Source organism: Oncorhynchus kisutch, linkage group LG20 (assembly GCF_002021735.2).
Source record: "Oncorhynchus kisutch isolate 150728-3 linkage group LG20, Okis_V2, whole genome shotgun sequence".
Classification (NCBI taxonomy): domain Eukaryota; kingdom Metazoa; phylum Chordata; class Actinopteri; order Salmoniformes; family Salmonidae; genus Oncorhynchus; species Oncorhynchus kisutch.
The window spans coordinates 21505105-21523078 of NC_034193.2; the positions used below are offsets into that span (position 1 = coordinate 21505105).

Below are 17974 nucleotides of genomic sequence, written 5' to 3' on the forward strand. Positions count from 1 at the left end.
TCATCAAAAGCCTTTTCAAAGTCAGCTATGAATACCAGGCCTGGTTTCCCAGATTTTCATAGTGTTCTATTGTTTCCAGTTCTAGTCTTATATTATCTCCAATGTATCAGCCATGTAAAAAAAAACCTGTCTGAATTTGGTGAATAATATCCAACAATATCTTTTCAATTCTATGCGCTACGCATTTTGCTCAAACTTTTTGCATCACACACTGCGATGTAAGGGTCCTCCATTTTTTTAAATGGACTGGATCTTTATATATACCACTTGGATCCTTTTTCAGTAATAATGAAATCAGATCTTTTTGTTGAGTATCTGATAATCTACATCTTTTTTTATAGGAGTGGTTAAAACATGCTAATAACAGTCCTCTGAGTATATCAAAAAGGTTTGGTGTACCTCCACTGGTATGTCATCCAGCCCTGGAGTTTTCCCAGACTTAAAGGTTTTGTTTGTATCAAGAGGTTCCTCCTCTGTAATTTGGCCTTTCTATACAGATGTTAATTTTACATTATTATTAGAAACAAATCCATGCAATTACATTTGGCTAGTGGAGATGGAGGAGACTGAAATGAAAACATGTGCTTAAAGTACTTTTCTTCCTCTTTCAAAATATAGTTTGGTGAATTAAGGGTGACTCCATTATTTGTAAAAAGTTATGTTGAAGATTTAAAGTAGAATTTGATGCATTTTCCCCATATTCTATCCAGTTCTCTTTCTTTTTATAATATATTACACATATATTACAGTTCCTCCATTTCTTTTTGTTTTTCCTCTAATATATTCAGTGCCTCTATGGTACAGTTTTTATTGCTATCTATCTGTACTGTTAGACCTTCCATTTCCTTTGTTAATATGGAGTCTTTGGGCCTAAATTGCTTTTGTTTTAGAAATTAGTACTGAATTGCATGGCATCTAAAGGCACATTTAAAAGAGTCCCATACAATTAGGGGATCTGCTGTACCTACAGTTGATGTCGGAAGTTTACATACACTTAGGTTGGAGTCATTAAAACTCATTTTTCAACCACTCCACAAATTTCTTGTTAACAAACTATAGTTTTGGCAAGCCCTGACCTCAATCCCATAGAAAATGTGTGCGAGCAATGGGGCCTACAAACCTGACTCAGTTACATTAGCTCTGTCAGGAGGACTGGGCCAAAATTCACCCAACTTATTGTGGGAAGCTTGTGGAAGGCTACCCAAAACGTTTGACCCAAGTTAAACAATTTAAAGCCAATGCTACCAAATACTAATTGAGTGTAAACATCTGACCCACTGTGAATGTGATGAAAGAAATAAAGCTGAAATAAATCATTCTCTCTGCTATTATTCTGACATGTCACATTCTTAAAATAAAGTGGTGATCCTAACTGACCTAGGATAGGGAATGTTTACTAGGATTAAATGTCAGGAATTGTGAAAAACTGAGTTTAAATGTATTTGGCTAAGGTGTATGTAAACTTCCGACTTCAACTGTATGTTATGATGGAAAAAGTCAGTTATAAATGATTCTGTCCTAGTTAAAAACAAGTTGTCATCCAACAGGCTTTGATAAAAATTCCATTATCCTCGCCCACGTGGAAATTCTACAAGGGTAATAATGTATATGCCAATTATTCTGTCCCCTCTCAACACTTTTTAAAACTTTTGGTGCAAGTGAGAAAGACGTACGAAAGTAATCAAGACGATTAGCTTGATTGAGCCTCTGCCATGCATATCTCACTAGGTCATGGCCTTTGTTTGTAATGAATTGATAAATAGCCAAAATTGCTTTTATATTAGAACTTACTATGTATTCTCCCTGTGTAATGAAAGCAATGTTTTACATTTCTTTGCATGAGCTATATATACAACAGTATACACTCTTTCTTGCATCCTAATCATTAAATAATGTTTCTCCTCTCCCTTTACACACACACGCGCACACACACACACACACACACACACACACACACACACACACACACACACACACACACACACACACACACACACACACACACACACACACACACACACACACACACACACACACACACACACACACACACACACACACCACAGATATCCACACAATCCCTGCTCTCTCCTCTGCCTGCCCATGACCCACTTCTTCTCCTTCCCATTGGCATGCAAAGGGTTAACTCAGAAGGCAAGAGGAAAGCTTGTTTATCAGAATCAGGACATAGGACACAGTAAAACTAGATAGAGAGCCAATGTAGGACTGGAGTGTATTGTGTTAAATAGAACAGACACGCCATCTCAGGCTCAGAGAACGGTGAAGCAGAGAGCCCTTATGAGGGCCCTTACCGTATATGTACTGAAACAGTACTACAGAGGCTGGAGACGGCAGGTTCAGTGGTAGATGGGGGGGGGGGGGCATACTGTCATTAGAGAAGAGAGAATGTGTGTGAGAGCAGGTTTGAGGCAGGGAGAGAGAATTGCAAGGGACAAGGAGAAGGAGAGTTTGTGAGAGGGAGGTAGAATTTTGGGGGACAAGAGGTAATAAGAAAGTGTGTGTTTGTGAGAGAGAGAGAGCGAGAGGGGTAGGATGAGAGGGAGAGAGAGGGATAGAAAGTCAGAATAGAGAGTAACAAGAGCAGCTAGAGTGAGTGAGTGAGTGGAAAATTGAGGTAAAGGGAGAGGGGGTAAAGTGAATGAGTGAGATCCACCTACCAGCTGTAGAGAGAGAGAAAGAGAAAGAGAGAGCAGGACTGTTTGAATGAGCCATATTGGAGAGGGAGAGTATGTGAGTGTGTGTGCGAGGGAGAGATGGAGACAGTGCTATAGAGGGGGTAGGGCAGGTGAAATGGTGTGTGTATGTGTGTGAGAGAGAGGTTGTCAGATCCCCCTCGAAGTAGAGGCTGCTGCTCAGTGCAGTTGCTCTGGGTCCCATTGATACTCATTTATAGAGTGGGAAGAGCTGAAAATGTCATTTTGAATGGAGGGAAAAACATTTGCTCTTTTTTTACCTTTCCTTATTTGTCCTTCTGGATCTTTACTCATCTCCACTGGTCCTCCTTGCTCTCTTTGTGGGTGTATAAAGGAGGTCACTGCGGATACAAAGAAACAGAACACAGTCCAGTAAAAGGTATTTATGCTTCAGGTTTCTTTTTAGTTATATGCTGATGTATTGTCTTAAAGAATAATTGATAGAGTAACATTAGTACTATCATTAATCATAAGAGCCACGGGAATGTAGAGCAGGTTTTGGTGATTGGGGACCGACCGAGATAGGTGACAGGAGAAGTGTCAGGAAGGCGAAGGCACAGCGAGTATTAGGATAGGGGCGATGGTTTGATGACAGGGATCCACTGTGCAAAAAGAGAAGGGTAAGACGCCTAGAAGGAAGCTTGGATATACGCAAGGGGTTTGTGGCATAGTCTCAGCGATGCATGATTTGAACAGAGTGGGGTGTGAGCTGGAAAGGCGCTGTGTTCTTTAGAGAGTGAAGTGAGCACAGCGCTGGAGTCTGTTGAAAAAGCAGGGGGGGGGGGGCGTGTACTACAGAGTGATGGTGGTGAAGAGGTCTAATATAATGTATAACGTTTTATGCATTATACAGAAAGTATTCACACCCCTTGACTGAGATTCTGAGTCACTTGCCTACACACAATACCCCATAATGTCAAAGAGGACTTATTACAAATGAATAAAAAATAAAAAGCTGAAATGTCTTGAGTCAATAAGTGTTCAACCCCTTTGTTATGGCAAGACTAAATAAGTTCAGGAGTAAACATTTTCTTAACAAGTCACATTAGTTGAATGGACTAATAGTGGTTAACATGATTTTTGAATGACTACCTCATGTCTGTACCCCACACATACAATTATCTGTAAAGGCCCACAGTCGAGCAGTGAATTTGAAGCACATATTCAACCACCAACACCAAGGAGGTTTTCCAATGCTTCACAAAGAAGGGTACCTATTGGTAACTGGGTCAACATTTTAAAAGCAGACAATGAATATCTTTTTGAGCATTGTGAAGTAGTATTAGTCACACTTTGGATGGTGTATCAATCCATCCAGTCACTACAAAGATACAGGCGTCCTTCCTAACTGAGTTGCCGGAGAAGGAAACAGGGTTTCTCAGGGTTTTCACCATGAGGCCAATGGTGATTTTAAAACAGTTACCGAGTTGAATGGCAGTAATAGGAGAAAACAGAGGATCGATCAACATCATTGTAGTTACTCCACAATACTAACCTAAATGACAAAGTGAAAAGAAGGAAGCCTGTACAGAATACAAATATTCTAAAACATACATCCTTTTTGCAATAAGACAACAAAGTAAAACTGTGAAAAATGTGTCCTGAATAAAAAAAACGTGTTTGGGGCAGATACAACACATCACTGAGTACAACTCTTTATATTTTCAAGCATGGTGGTGGCTGCATCATGTTATGGGTATGCTTGTCAGTTTTGTGGATAAAAATAAACTGAATAGAGCTAAGCAGAGGCAAAATCCTAGAGGAAAACCTGGTTCAGTCTGCTTTCCTAAAGACACTGGGAAACAAATGAACATTTCAGCAGGACAATAATCTAAAACACAATGCCAAATATACACTGGATTTTCTTACCAAGAGTACATTGAATGTTTCTGAGTGGCCTAGTTACAGTTTTGTAACATTTTACTGCAGTGGGCTAAATCATGTTCACACAGAGTGATTCTTGGTAGTCTTAAACAAGTCAACTTTAAAATAGATATACAGTTGAAATGTATTACATTTTGAGTTTGCATCCAATGTTACACTTTATATACAGAAGACTGAAATATAACAAACATGTTTGACATGGAAACACCAGTTAAAAAAAAAAACTTTATTAATGATGAAATTATAAAAAATATGAATAAAGTTCCACCCATGAGGCCAAAGAGTGCTCTTTTGGTCATTGACTGCAGGAAAGGGCAACATCAGCTTGAACATCTATGGCAATCTAGCTATGATCAACAACCAACTTGACAGAGCTAGAAGAATTGTTTTAATAATTATGTCAATATTGTACTATCCAGGTGTGGAAAGCTCTTAGAGACTTACCCAGAAAGACTCTGGGTAAGTCAAAGGTTATTCTAGCATGTATTGACTCAGGGGATGTGAATACTTATGTAAATTAGATATTATTGTATTTTATTTCAATAAATTTGCAAAAATGTACAAAAACATGTTTTCACTTTGTCATGGGTGAGATGGGTGAGTGAAAACCTATATTTAATCCATTTTGAATTCAGGCTGTAACACAACAAAATGTAGAATAAGTCAATGGGTATGAATACAAACGTCAAATATTGTACAATCCTGGTGGTGCAAGGTTCTAAGAGATTTACCCAGAAACTCTCACAGCTGTAAATGCCAGAGATGATTATAACATGTATTGGGGTGTGAATACTTATGGAAATGAGATATTTTGATTTAAAATGTTCAATAGATTTCTAAATATGTTTTTCACTTTGTCATTATTGTTATATTATTTTATTATCCATTTTGAATTCAGGCTGTAACACAATGTAGAATAAGTCAATGGGAATGAATACAAAGTGGGACAGTACAGGGATTACATGATCACCGGGGGTTCTTCAAAGCCAACACTCGTGTAATCGGGCATATCACTTAAAGGGATACTTCAGGATTTTGGCCCTTTATCTTCTTCCCCAGAGTCAGATGAACTCATGAATATAATTTGCATGTACTGTATCTGCATTCAGTATGAAGGAAGATAGAGAAAGTTTTACAAGCCAATGCTAACTAGCATTAGTGCTATGACTAGTAGTCTATGTATCTACTAGCATACTAGCAGTTACTATAGCCTTCCAGACATTGCGCGAATGCTAGTTAGCAATTGTGCTAACGCTTGTTAGAAACTTCCTTCAAACAGCACGCAGAGACATAAAAATGGTATTCATGAGTTCATTGGACCCCGAGGAAGTAAAGAAAGGGCTTCATTGCCAAAATCCTGAAGTAGCAGTTTAAGAGTAGATTAATATAACTCCATCACTTAATATCACTCTACAGATTTGTCAGGACTTACTTGTGCCTTGTATACCATGTATACCTGATTTCCATATAATTACTGTACAGTACGTAGCCAAACGCTTGTGGACAGTTAGTAGGTAAAACAGTTTAACAACTGAAATATTAAATAGTAGAAGTTTACAGTGTCTACACCTTATCCATTTAAATGGAGTTTTCTTAGTGTGAATAATTCCCTAATACGTACAGTAGTACGGTTGGGAAATGGTTGAGTATGTACAAACTAGAACTGAAGAACGAGTAAGGTTGCAAAGCTACCGGTAATTTACCGCAATCTTCTGTAATTTTGTTCATCTATGGTAATTTAGGTAATTTATGCTTGAATAATTTTTTACAAATGTATTTATATTATATATATATATATATATATATATTTTTACATCTGTGACAATACTGTCCATGAATTTCTAGTGGATAAACCATGAGGTTCAAGCGAAAATAGCCTAATTATTGAAAAAAGCATCAACAATGGCATTATTTTCAATGAACTCTGCAAGTCTTCCAAATATTGACTTTTTTCACAACTGCAACAAGTTTGGTGCCAAAACATTTACAACAAAGACATATGGACATAGTCTAATGAAAAAGCTATTTCATTTCATATTAAACACCAATGGTATTCGCTAAGTTGATGGTTTATATTTAGGATAATGTTTTACAGCTTCGTCATTCTATATATTATTTTTAAATTATTTAATTAGATTATTTAATATATTTTACATGTGATAATGCCACACAGAGGGCCAGAGATGAGAGATAATTAGACATCTGTGATAATCGGAGGTACCCAAGAATGCCACTAAATGTCATCTGATAAAATTCCCCCCAAGAATTTAAAGTTACCCAGATTCTGGTAGTTTACTGGTAAACTTAGACATTTTCCAGTAATATACCCTCCCTTTGCAAGCCTACATCATATGTACTACAATTTTGGAAAGGAAATATTGATCCAATGGGTGCATAAACTATTAGAGTTATAACATGTGTTGCATCTTGCTGTGGGAGTTCAGAGGGGTAGAATGAGGAAATGGAAAGGTGAGGAGAATCATCGCAGAACTCATCAACACCCAATTTGACACACTTCCTTTTCTGCTGCTTGTCAACAAAATAGATATCATTACCTGATCTCTCTATTCATGGGTTCAGGCTTTGCCGAGAGCACTAAGTAACAGTTTACTTGAAGACAGCCACACACCACTTTAGTTGTATCTCTGGGGTCATGGCCTGGCATAAAAACCAGTCATATTAGCTAGCCAAGATGTGTGTGGCAGAGGTTGTTATAAGATGGGAATGTGCTATGCGTCAATGGTGTAAGACATGCACATGAGATTCAACTAAAGGAGACGTTGATCTTATAGATGCAGAAAGTAATTGTCTATGCCTGCCTCTCTCTGGACTTAGTGTACATTATACCAGCCTTGCTACAGACACTTATATTTTCTATGGGAAACTGGGAATTAATTTACAGAGAGGAGAAAATACACAGAAGTGCAGTTTAATTCCACAAAGACGGTGAAATTACTAACAAACCGTAATGGGTTCAAATGAACCGAAAGAAAATGGGGTTCATGGAAAGCACAACAATGAAAGAAAGTGTGAATGTAGACCACAATGCTCTTAGTCTCATTGGGCGCTTTTCCACTTGACAGAACTGGGAAATGTCCCTTTGAACCCCTACTACCATTTCTGAATTAAGGAGAGCAATGGACAGGTCAATGTGTAGGAGATTTAACTCTGGTGTTTGCTGCAGTATCTCTCAAGGGTTTATTATGGAGAGTGGGGAAGACAAGAGGGAGACATGTTGACCATGTTTTTGTGGCAGCGAGACTCCTACAAGGAATAAAGAGGGTGAATTCCGAGCTACTGCACAGTAAGATGCAGAATTTACAATACGATATAGCTTCATTCACTCCCATGGGGAAATCACAACTGGACTGCAGCAGATGGGACAAACACTTACTGAAGTCAAACGTCCTATATGCTCTGTTGCTTAAGTGCCATCAATTAAAGGCCTTGAGACAGCTATCCTCAGATGTATCCTTTTAACGAGCGTTCGACTGTTGTTTACTGTAACTGGCGTAACAGCCTGCCAGAGCAACACTCAATAAGATGGTGCAACACAACAAAATAGCTGTTCCACCTGACTCTGCAATCCTTTCATATTACATAGGACAGTCCCTAGAGTAAATATGTAGGCTAGTGGACAGGCCAGCAAAGCTGGAGCTGGTAAACTGCGACATAGCCATCATAATAGAGCACTGTAAAAATACAAATAAATAAAGTTAAAACATCTAAATGTACATTGTCAGTTGCTCTTATATTCCAATAACAAAACCATAATGTAGGTTTCATGACAGAATTATACTCTAGTAATTTCATTCCCCTTCTGCTGAAACACCACAATTCCTAGCTAATGATTCCACTGTAATAACAGGCTCTAAGAACGAGTCCAACACAGAGCCAGATGAAGAGCAATCATCAGTGGTCTATACTCCATCCCTCAAATAAGTGCCTAATAGTCAGGAAGTACAGTCTCCAAAACGAATTGCACTACAGTAATGAGTTACAGAACAAACCTTAACAAGACCCGACATCATAGTCCCCAGTTGTCAGCCATAACTGACAACGTTTATTAGGATCTTGTATGCTTCTGTTCCTCACAATTGCAACCAGAACCATTTGTACTAACAGGCATACATATTAAGTGAGCCTCACTCAGATTATAGTGGAATTATTGGACCATTGAAATGACCCAGAGACAGGTTCTTCTCTTTCCTTTCTCTCAACCTGATATATATTCCCACTAGCCCTATGTGTTTCTGTCTTTCTGCTGTGGTTGTGAAACAGTAAGATACCTGCAGCAGAGATCCCTTTCATGTTCAGTCGCTCTTTTCATGGCATTTTAATGCACTCGGTCAAACCGTGCCAGCCATGAGAGGAGGGAGCTGAGGAGAAAGTGTGCTGCCTCATGTACACATTACGCTACTGTTTAAGGGTCATTCCACAGAAGTTGTGTAAATTGGGGGTAACCACTTTTTTTTCAATTGTATGACCTATTTTTTTACGACATACATTACGTCAGGTGGACAGACCTGGTGGACAGACAGTGGACAGACCTGGTGGACAGACAGTGGACAGACAGTGCATTCGGGAAAGTATTTAAACCCCTTCACTTATTCCACATCCTGTTCCGTTACAGCCTTATTATAAAATGTATTAAATAGATTTGTTTCCTCATTAATCTACACACAATACCCCATAATGACAAAGCTAAAACAACTTTTTCAATTTTTTGCAAATGTATATAAAAAATAAAAAACTTAAATATGACATTTACATAAGTATTCAGACCCTATACTCAGTACTTTGTTGAAGGACCTTTGGCAGCGATTACAGACTTGAGTATTTTTGGGTATGACGCTACAAGCTTGGCACACCTGTATTTGGGGAGTTTCTCCCATTCTTCTCTGCAGATCCTCTCAAGCTCTGTCTGGTTGGATGGGGAGTGTTGCTGCACAGCTATTTTTAGTCTCTACAGAGATGTTTGATTGGGTTCAAGTCCGGGCTCTAGCTGGGCCACTCAAGGACATTCAGACAGTTGTCCCGAAGCCACTCCTGTGTTGTTTTGGCTGTGTGCTTAGGATCGTTGTCCTGTTGGAACGTGAGCCTTTGCCCAAGTCTGAGGTCCTGAGTGCTATGGAGCAGGTTTTCATCAAGGATCTCTCTGTACTTTGCTCTGTTCATCTTTCCCTTGATCCTAACTAGTCTCCCAGTCCCTGCCACTGAAAAACATCCCCACAGCACGATGCTGCCACCACCATCCTTCCGCACAGGCATAGTATTGGCAAGGTGATGTGTGGTGCCTGGTTTCCTCCAGACGTGACGCTTGTTTTTCAGGCCAAAGACTTCAATCTTGGTTTCATCAGACCAGAGAATGTTGTTTCTCTTCATCTGAGAGTCCTTTAGGTGCTTTTGGCAAACTCCAACTGGGCTGTCATGTGCCTTTTACTGAGGTGTGGCTTCTGTCTGGCCACTCTACCGTAAAGGCCTAATTGGTGGAGTGCTGCAGAAAAGGTTGTTTTTCTGGAAGTTTGTCCCATCTACACAGAGGAACTCTGGAGCTCTTTTAGAGTGACCATTGCCCTTCTCCCCCGATTGCTCAATTTGGCCGGACGGCCAGCTCTAGGACGAGTATAGGTGGTTCCAAACTTCTTCCATTTAAGAATGGTGGTGGCAACTGTGTTCTTGGGGACTTTCAATGCTGCAGAAATGTTTTGCTACCCTGTGCCTCGACACAATCCTGTCTCGGAGCTCTACGGACAATTGCCACAACTTTGGAAGTATGCTTGGGGTCATTGTCCATTTGGATGACCCATTTGCAACGAGCTTTAACTTCCTGAATAATGTCTTGATGTTGCTTCAATATATCCACGTAATTTTCCTTCTTCATGAAGCCATCTATTTTGTGAAGTGCAGAGAGATTTACACAGAAACTCTCACAGCGGTAAATGTCAAAGACGATTCTGATATGTATTGGGGTGTGAATACTTATGGAAATTAGATATTTCTGTTTAAAATGTTCAATACGTTTCCAAAGATGTTTTCACTTTGTCATTATGGAGTATTGTAGATGGGTAAATATTGTTATATTATTTTATTATCCATTTTGAATTCAGGTTGTAACACAACAAAATGTGGAATAAGTCAAGGGGTATGAATACTTTCTGAAGGCACTGTAAGTGTATTGACAACGTCGTCCCCACAATGACCGCACATACCAGAAGCTGGGATTTACAACATTAACAATGTCTACACTGTATTTTTGATCAATTTGATGTTATTTTAATGGACAAAAAAATGGCATTTCTTTCAAAAACAAAGACATTTCTAAGTGACCCCAAACTTTTGAATGATAGTGTATGTCCAAGCAAACATATTTTAGTCCCAAAACCGTATATTAGATGTTCGGTTGTGACACTTTTTAAAAATACATAATTTACTGACTTGCTCACTCATTTTCTCCAAAATGTTTGCAGACAGACTACTCCATTTGGCCATGCTGGGGAGGGGTGCTTTCCCATCACCTGGTGATATTTGTAGGGATACGGCTTAAGGCAGATATTCTATAGTCTTTTAATGTGTGTGATTCGGTAGTGACATCAGAAGGTGGGAACACCTTTTTTTGAAAGATGTTTTAAAATGAACAGACCTACTATTTAGATCAGTACATTTCAATGTTATAAATGAACAACTCAAGATGTTCTATTAAAATAATACTGTTAAAAAATTACTAAAATAATGAATTGCTTTATTTTCAAACATGAAGTTTAGGAGTCAGGGTTTGGGACAGCCACCTCGCATTGGAAATAGGTGTTAAAACGATGAATTTGTACTATATTAATTTAACAGCATGTTTGTTATTGCCTTGAATCCCCCATATACTGTCCCCCCCCCCCCCCCCCCCCACCCACAATCTCTGGGTCTTTCAAAATGGAAAGCCCCAGAGATTGAGTCATTAATCTAAATTCTTGAGGAAACATTTGATGACGGGATTGTGTTGGTAATAAGATCTGCAGAAGTCTAACTCATACAGAGTCTGCAGTCTGCACAATGTTACTATACTGAACAAAAATATCAAATCAAATCAAAATCAAATCAAATTTATTTATATAGCCCTTCGTACATCAGCTGATATCTCAAAGTGCTGTACAGAAACCCAGCCTAAAACCCCAAACAGCAAGCAATGCAGGTGTAGAAGAACGGTGGCTAGGAAAAACTCCCTAGAAAGGCCAATACCTAGGAAGAAACCTAGAGAGGAACCAGGCTATGTGGGGTGGCCAGTCCTCTTCTGGCTGTGCCAGGTGGAGATTATAACAGAACATGGCCAAGATGTTCAAATGTTCATAAATGACCAGCATGGTCGAATTATAATAAGGCAGAACAGTTGAAACTGGAGCAGCAGCACAGTCAGGTGGAAGTTGAAACTGGAGCAGCAGCATGGCCAGGTGGACTGGGGACAGCAAGGAGTCATCATGTCAGGTAGTCCTGGGGCATGGTCCTAGGGCTCAGGTCAGTTGAAACTGGAACAGCAGCATGGCCAGGTGGACTGGGGACAGCAAGGAGTCATCATGTCAGGTAGTCCTGGGGCATGGTCCTAGGGCACAGGTCCTCCGAGAGAGAGAAAGAAAGAGAGAAGGAGAGAATTAGAGAACGCACACTTAGATTCACACAGGACACCGAATAGGACAGGAGAAGTACTCCAGATATAACAAACTGACCCCAGCCCCCCGACACATAAACTACTGCAGCATAAATACTGGAGGCTGAGACAGGAGGGGTCAGGAGACACTGTGGCCCCATCCGAGGACACCCCCGGACAGGGCCAAACAGGAAGGATATAACCCCACCCACTTTGCCAAAGCACAGCCCCCACACCACTAGAGGGATATCTTCAACCACCAACTTACCATCCTGAGACAAGGCTGAGTATAGCCCCACAAAGATCTCCGCCACGGCACAACCCAAGGCGGGGGCGCCAACCCAGACAGGATGACCACAACAGTGAATCAACCCACTCAGGTGACGCACCCCCTCCAGGGACGGCATGAGAGAGCCCCAGCAAGCCAGTGACTCAGCCCCTGTAATAGGGTTAGAGGCAGAGAATCCCAGTGGAAAGAGGGGAACCGGCCAGGCAGAGACAGCAAGGGCGGTTCGTTGCTCCAGAGCCTTTCCGTTCACCTTCCCACTCCTGGGCCAGACTACACTCAATCATATGACCCACTGAAGAGATGAGTCTTCAGTAAAGACTTAAAGGTTGAGACCGAGTTTGCGTCTCTGACATGGGTAGGCAGACCGTTCCATAAAAATGGAGCTCTATAGGAGAAAGCCCTGCCTCCAGCTGTTTGCTTAGAAATTCTAGGGACAATTAGGAGGCCTGCGTCTTGTGACCGTAGCGTACGTGTAGGTATGTATGGCAGGACCAAATCAGAGAGATAGGTAGGAGCAAGCCCATGTAATGCTTTGTAGGTTAGCAGTAAAACCTTGAAATCAGCCCTTGCTTTGACAGGAAGCCAGTGTAGAGAGGCTAGCACTGGAGTAATATGATAAATTTTTTTGGTTCTAGTCAGGATTCTAGCAGCCGTATTTAGCACTAACTGAAGTATATATAATATAAACGCAATCATGGGTGGGCCTGGCCCACCTAATTGGGAGCCAGGTCTACCCACTGGGGAGCCAGTCCCAGCCAATCAGAATGAGTTCTTCCCCACAAAAGGGCTTATTACAGACAGAAATACTCCTCAGTTTCAACAGCTGGTGGCTGGTCTCAGACGATCCCGCAGGTGAAGGAACCGGATGTGGAGGTCCTGGGCTGGCGTGGTTACATATGGTCTGTGGTTGTGAAGCTGGTTGGACGTACTGCCAAGTTCTCTAAAAGGACTTTGGAGGCGGCTTATGGTTGTGAAATTAGCATTAAATTATCTGGTAACAGCAGACATTCCTGCAGTTGCACGCTCCCTCAAAACTTGAGATATCTGTGGCATTGTGGTGTGACAAAACTGCACATTTTAGAGTGGACTTTTATTGTCCCCAGCTGAAGATGCACCTCTGTAATGATCATGCTGGGGTTTTTTGTTTGTTGAATTTTTACCCCTTTTTCTCCCCAATTTTTCGTGGTATCCAATTGTTTTAGTAGCTACTATCTTGTCTCATCGCTACAACCCCCGTACGGGCTCGGGAGAGACTAAAGTTGAAAGTCATGCATCCTCCGATACACAACCCAACCAAGCCGCACTGCTTCTTAACACAGCAAGCATCCAACCCGGGCGCAGTGCACGCTAACCAAGGTTGCCAGGTGCACAGTGTTTCCTCTGACACATTGGTGCGGACCAATGTGTCAGAGGAAACACTGTGCACCTGGCAACCTTGGTTAGCGTGCACTGCGCCCGGCCCGCCACAGGAGTCGCTGGTGCGCGATGATACAAGGATATCCCTACCGGCCAAGCCCTCCCTAACCCGGACGATGCTAGGCCAATTGTGCGTCGCCCCTTCGGACCTCCCGGTTGCGGCCGGTTACGACAGAGCCTGGGCGCAACCCAGGGTCTCTGATGGATTATCTTGGCAAAGGAGAAATGTTCACTTACAGGGATGTAAACTGAGAAATAAGCTTTTTGTGCATATGGAAAATGTCTGGGATCTTTTATTTCAGCTCATGAAACATGGGACCAACACTTTAGCAAGATTTGTACCATGCGTCTTCTTTAAAAGTTCATTGTAAATGCAATACATTTATCAGTTTGAAAACCAAAGAATTACATTCCGGTAGAAAGGGAGCTTTCAAAAATAGCATTGGGGACATTAGAGCTAAAATGTGCTCTGCACAGTAGGCTCCCCACCCTCCCCACCAAGTATAGCCTATCCCAGGCAGGCAAGGCCCTCAACACACATTCCACCTGACCCATTTACACCCAGTCTGGTGGGGAAAGAGAGCCCACTTTTGATATGCACCAGACCACCGCCAGCCTAGCCCGGATTGAGTGGTCTGTCACCTTAGCTGCTTTCTAGCTAGACTCAGCACAGACGAGTGTGATAGCTGTCTATTAGTGTGATTCCAAGCTGTCTGTTTGAAACGTTGTCAGCCCATCTGTAACCTTGGGGGATGGCTTGATGTTTCCAGAAAAAGGATGACCCTTTGTGAAGGGAAGTTGTTGGATGGGGAGTTTTAAGTGTAGATCAAAGAGTTGGGAATTGTTTCCCAAATAGTGTAATCAAGCACTTAATTAATTATTAGATATAATGTCTGTTTGAATAGCTGTTTGAATTTCATTTCCCCATGAAATTAGGGTAAGATAATCATTGTTGAGGATGCTGAATTATACTATTATTTGTTCTTATCTGATTTAAAACACATTTTTAAGGCACCAGACATTTATTTTTGACAGACATTTAATTGTATTTACTTGCAAAATCTGAAAATGTATACATTTTAGATAGTTCACTGTCTCACATTGAATTTTTCATCAAGTGTTGCCTCAGTTTGTTATAAAACAGTAGTTAGAAACGTAGCTAGCATACAACATGGCCCCAAGGAGTGTTTGTGGCCTGGAAATGATCCACTGAAGCTTACAGTGCCTAGTGAAAGTCTACACACCCCTTGCACAATCTTTACATTTTGCTGTTTTAAAATTAAATGTAAAACAACTATTGTGGTGGCACATCATGTTATGGGTATGCTTGTCACCTGCAGGGACTGGGGAGTTTGTCAGGATCAAAATAAATATGAAAGGAGCAAAGCCCTGGTAAAATGTTAGAGGAAAACCCGCCTCAGTCTTCTGAAAACCCTGGGATAGAGTTTTAATTTATCACAATTACACAATTTAATGTCAAATGGCTTTTCCAAGAGGTGTTGAGTTTTCCTGAGTGTTCCAGCCACAATCCTGACTTAAATTTGCTTGAAATCTGAGACGGTTAATTGTGTAATATGGCTGCCCATCAATGAACTCCCAACCAAATTTACTGAGCTTGAGCAATTTTGACAAAAACAATAGATAAATATTGCCCTAAGAGTTTTGCAAAGTTGGTAGAATATATTCAAAATTATTCACAGCTGTAATGGCTGCCAAATGTGCTTCCACCAAATATTAACTCTGGGTTGTGAAGACATATGTTTTTAAAGTTAGTTATTAATTTGAAAAATGATCTGTAATTTTCTTTAACTTTGACAATGTTGAGTAGTTTGTGTAGATCGGTAGGAAAAAGATCCAATTTATTCAGTTTTGAGATAAAAATATATATAACACAGCAAAATGTGAGGACTATGCAAGAGGTGTGTAGACTTTCACTAGAGACTGTAGCTCTTCCTCCTCATCTTCTCTCATGGGAGTAACTATCTACGTCAGAGCTCTGATAACTCTGACCACTCCCCACTTCGATGGCCAATGACCCACTCATAGGTACAGTACCTCCCACACAACTTATCAACGCCCCCTGTCTCATTAAAAGTGTTTATTCCGTCAGTCCCTCTATATTTGTAATAGACCTAGGCTACAGCACATCCCTAACTGTCCCATGTCTAAACAGAGGGGACTAGCAGCGTGAAAGAGGTAGAAGAATGGAGACCCAGTGAAAGAGAGGGATATGGAGGACAGAACTTGGCCGCTCCACTTTCAACAGGACGTAAAAGTGGGACAATCTGTTCCTTGGATACTCTCCTATTCTAGTTTCTGGGGACCAATGCACTGAAAATATATCTATACTCACGCTCTGTCCTACATAGAGATAGAGAGCGAGGGAGAGGAGAGAGTGAGTGTGAAAGAGAGTGGAATGCTGTGCCTTTTAAAGGAAAATTCCACCCCAAAACGATCTTTTGGTATTTGTTTAATTAGTCCATCATTGATTTAGTCCCAAAATATTTTGCATGTCACCTATCAAGTTTTCAATACATAGATCTTTCAAAATACAGAAATACAGCATGTATGATGCATTTTGCTTCATATGATACAGCATTTTGCGCAATAGTGTTTGGTGCTGTTTAAGATGAGGGAGGACACATCTTTTTTTCTCTTACAGCATATTGGATAACTGTCATTCATATTCCATTCCCCCAGCTCAATGTAACATCGATAGGTTTAGGCAACTACGAGAGAAATTTGAGTAATCAAGGCGACAGACATCGACACATTCAATTCAGCCTTGTGCAATCCTGCCCGCATCTAGCTGATCTAGGGTGTAATCATTAGTCCAACAGTTGCAAACGAGAGTTCCTATTGGACAAATTCAGTTATGTTCATTTTCGCTTGGTTCCATTTGCTTCCGTTTAAGAAAGTTTTTCAACAGAATCGGTGGAATGAATCCACCACTGATCACACGCAAACGCAGTTAACTTATATAACTTATAACTTCTATAGGGGTGTGCCGAATATTCAGACAAAACAAGTATCGTAACGGATATGGGCAATTTTCTGGATACGATTATGATCCGAGTATGTTCTGTAATTATCTGTGAAAAAATATGTATTTTCAGGTGGCATATTTCTCATGTCAGTCAGTCACAGAGTTTCTAAACCATTCTGTACTGTCTTCAAGTCAGTCATATGTGGTCTAAATAACTCAATGGGCTAGTTTGCCTGTCTGTAAAGAGAAGGGCGGGCTGTACGTTGATCCTGCTGCTCTGATTGGATAGAGTGAAGCTGTATTTCTCCGTCTACTCGCTTCATCATTTCACCCAATCACTTTTCCTCGCATGTTTTTTCGGTCTGATCATTTAGATTGCTGCTGCTATGACTACTATGATAAATCACATGGGGAGGATGTTTGCTATCAATGTGCATAATATCTAATAAATGGGGCAAGGGTAGATTAAACTAATGCACATTCTGACTGAGTGACAGCAGACTTGGCTGCCCTCTGCAAGTTGACACACAGACACAGACACCCACCCCTCCGTTCGTTGCTCCTAATCTGCAGCTTTTTTTGCAGAGAGAACGGTCAGGGATGTATTTTGCCAACATACAGTTGAAGTTGGAAGTTTACATACACATATGTTGGAGTCATTAAAACTCATTTTTCAACCACTCCACAAATTTCTTGTTAACTATAGTTTTGGCAAGTCGGTTAGGACATCTACTTTGTGCATGGCACAAGTAATTTTTCCAACAATTGTTTACAGTCAGATTATTTCACTTATAATTCACTGTATCACAATTCCAGTTGGTCAGAAGTTTACATACACTAAGATGACTGTGCCTTTAAACAGCTTGGAAAATTCCAGAAAATGATGTCATGGCTTTAGAAGCTTCTGATAGCCTTATTGACATCATTTGAGTCAATTGGAGGTGTACCTGTGGATGGGAGCAATTTCCAAACACCTGAAGGCACCACGTTCATCTGTACAAACAATAGTAAGCAAGTATAAACACCATGGGACCACACAGCCGTCCTAATGC

At 40.7% G+C, this 17974-nt stretch overlaps 1 protein-coding gene across 1 annotated transcript in view; it reads left to right on the forward strand.

Moving 5' to 3' along the window:
* Positions 1-2411: 2411 nt before the first annotated feature.
* Positions 2412-17974, forward strand: part of LOC109865151 (SH3 and multiple ankyrin repeat domains protein 1) — a 59269-nt gene continuing 43706 nt past the window's right edge. Inside the window, exon 1 of the mRNA XM_031799275.1 lies at positions 2412-3093. The gene's annotated coding sequence lies outside the window, so the exon portion shown is untranslated. The remainder of the gene's footprint in view (positions 3094-17974) is intronic.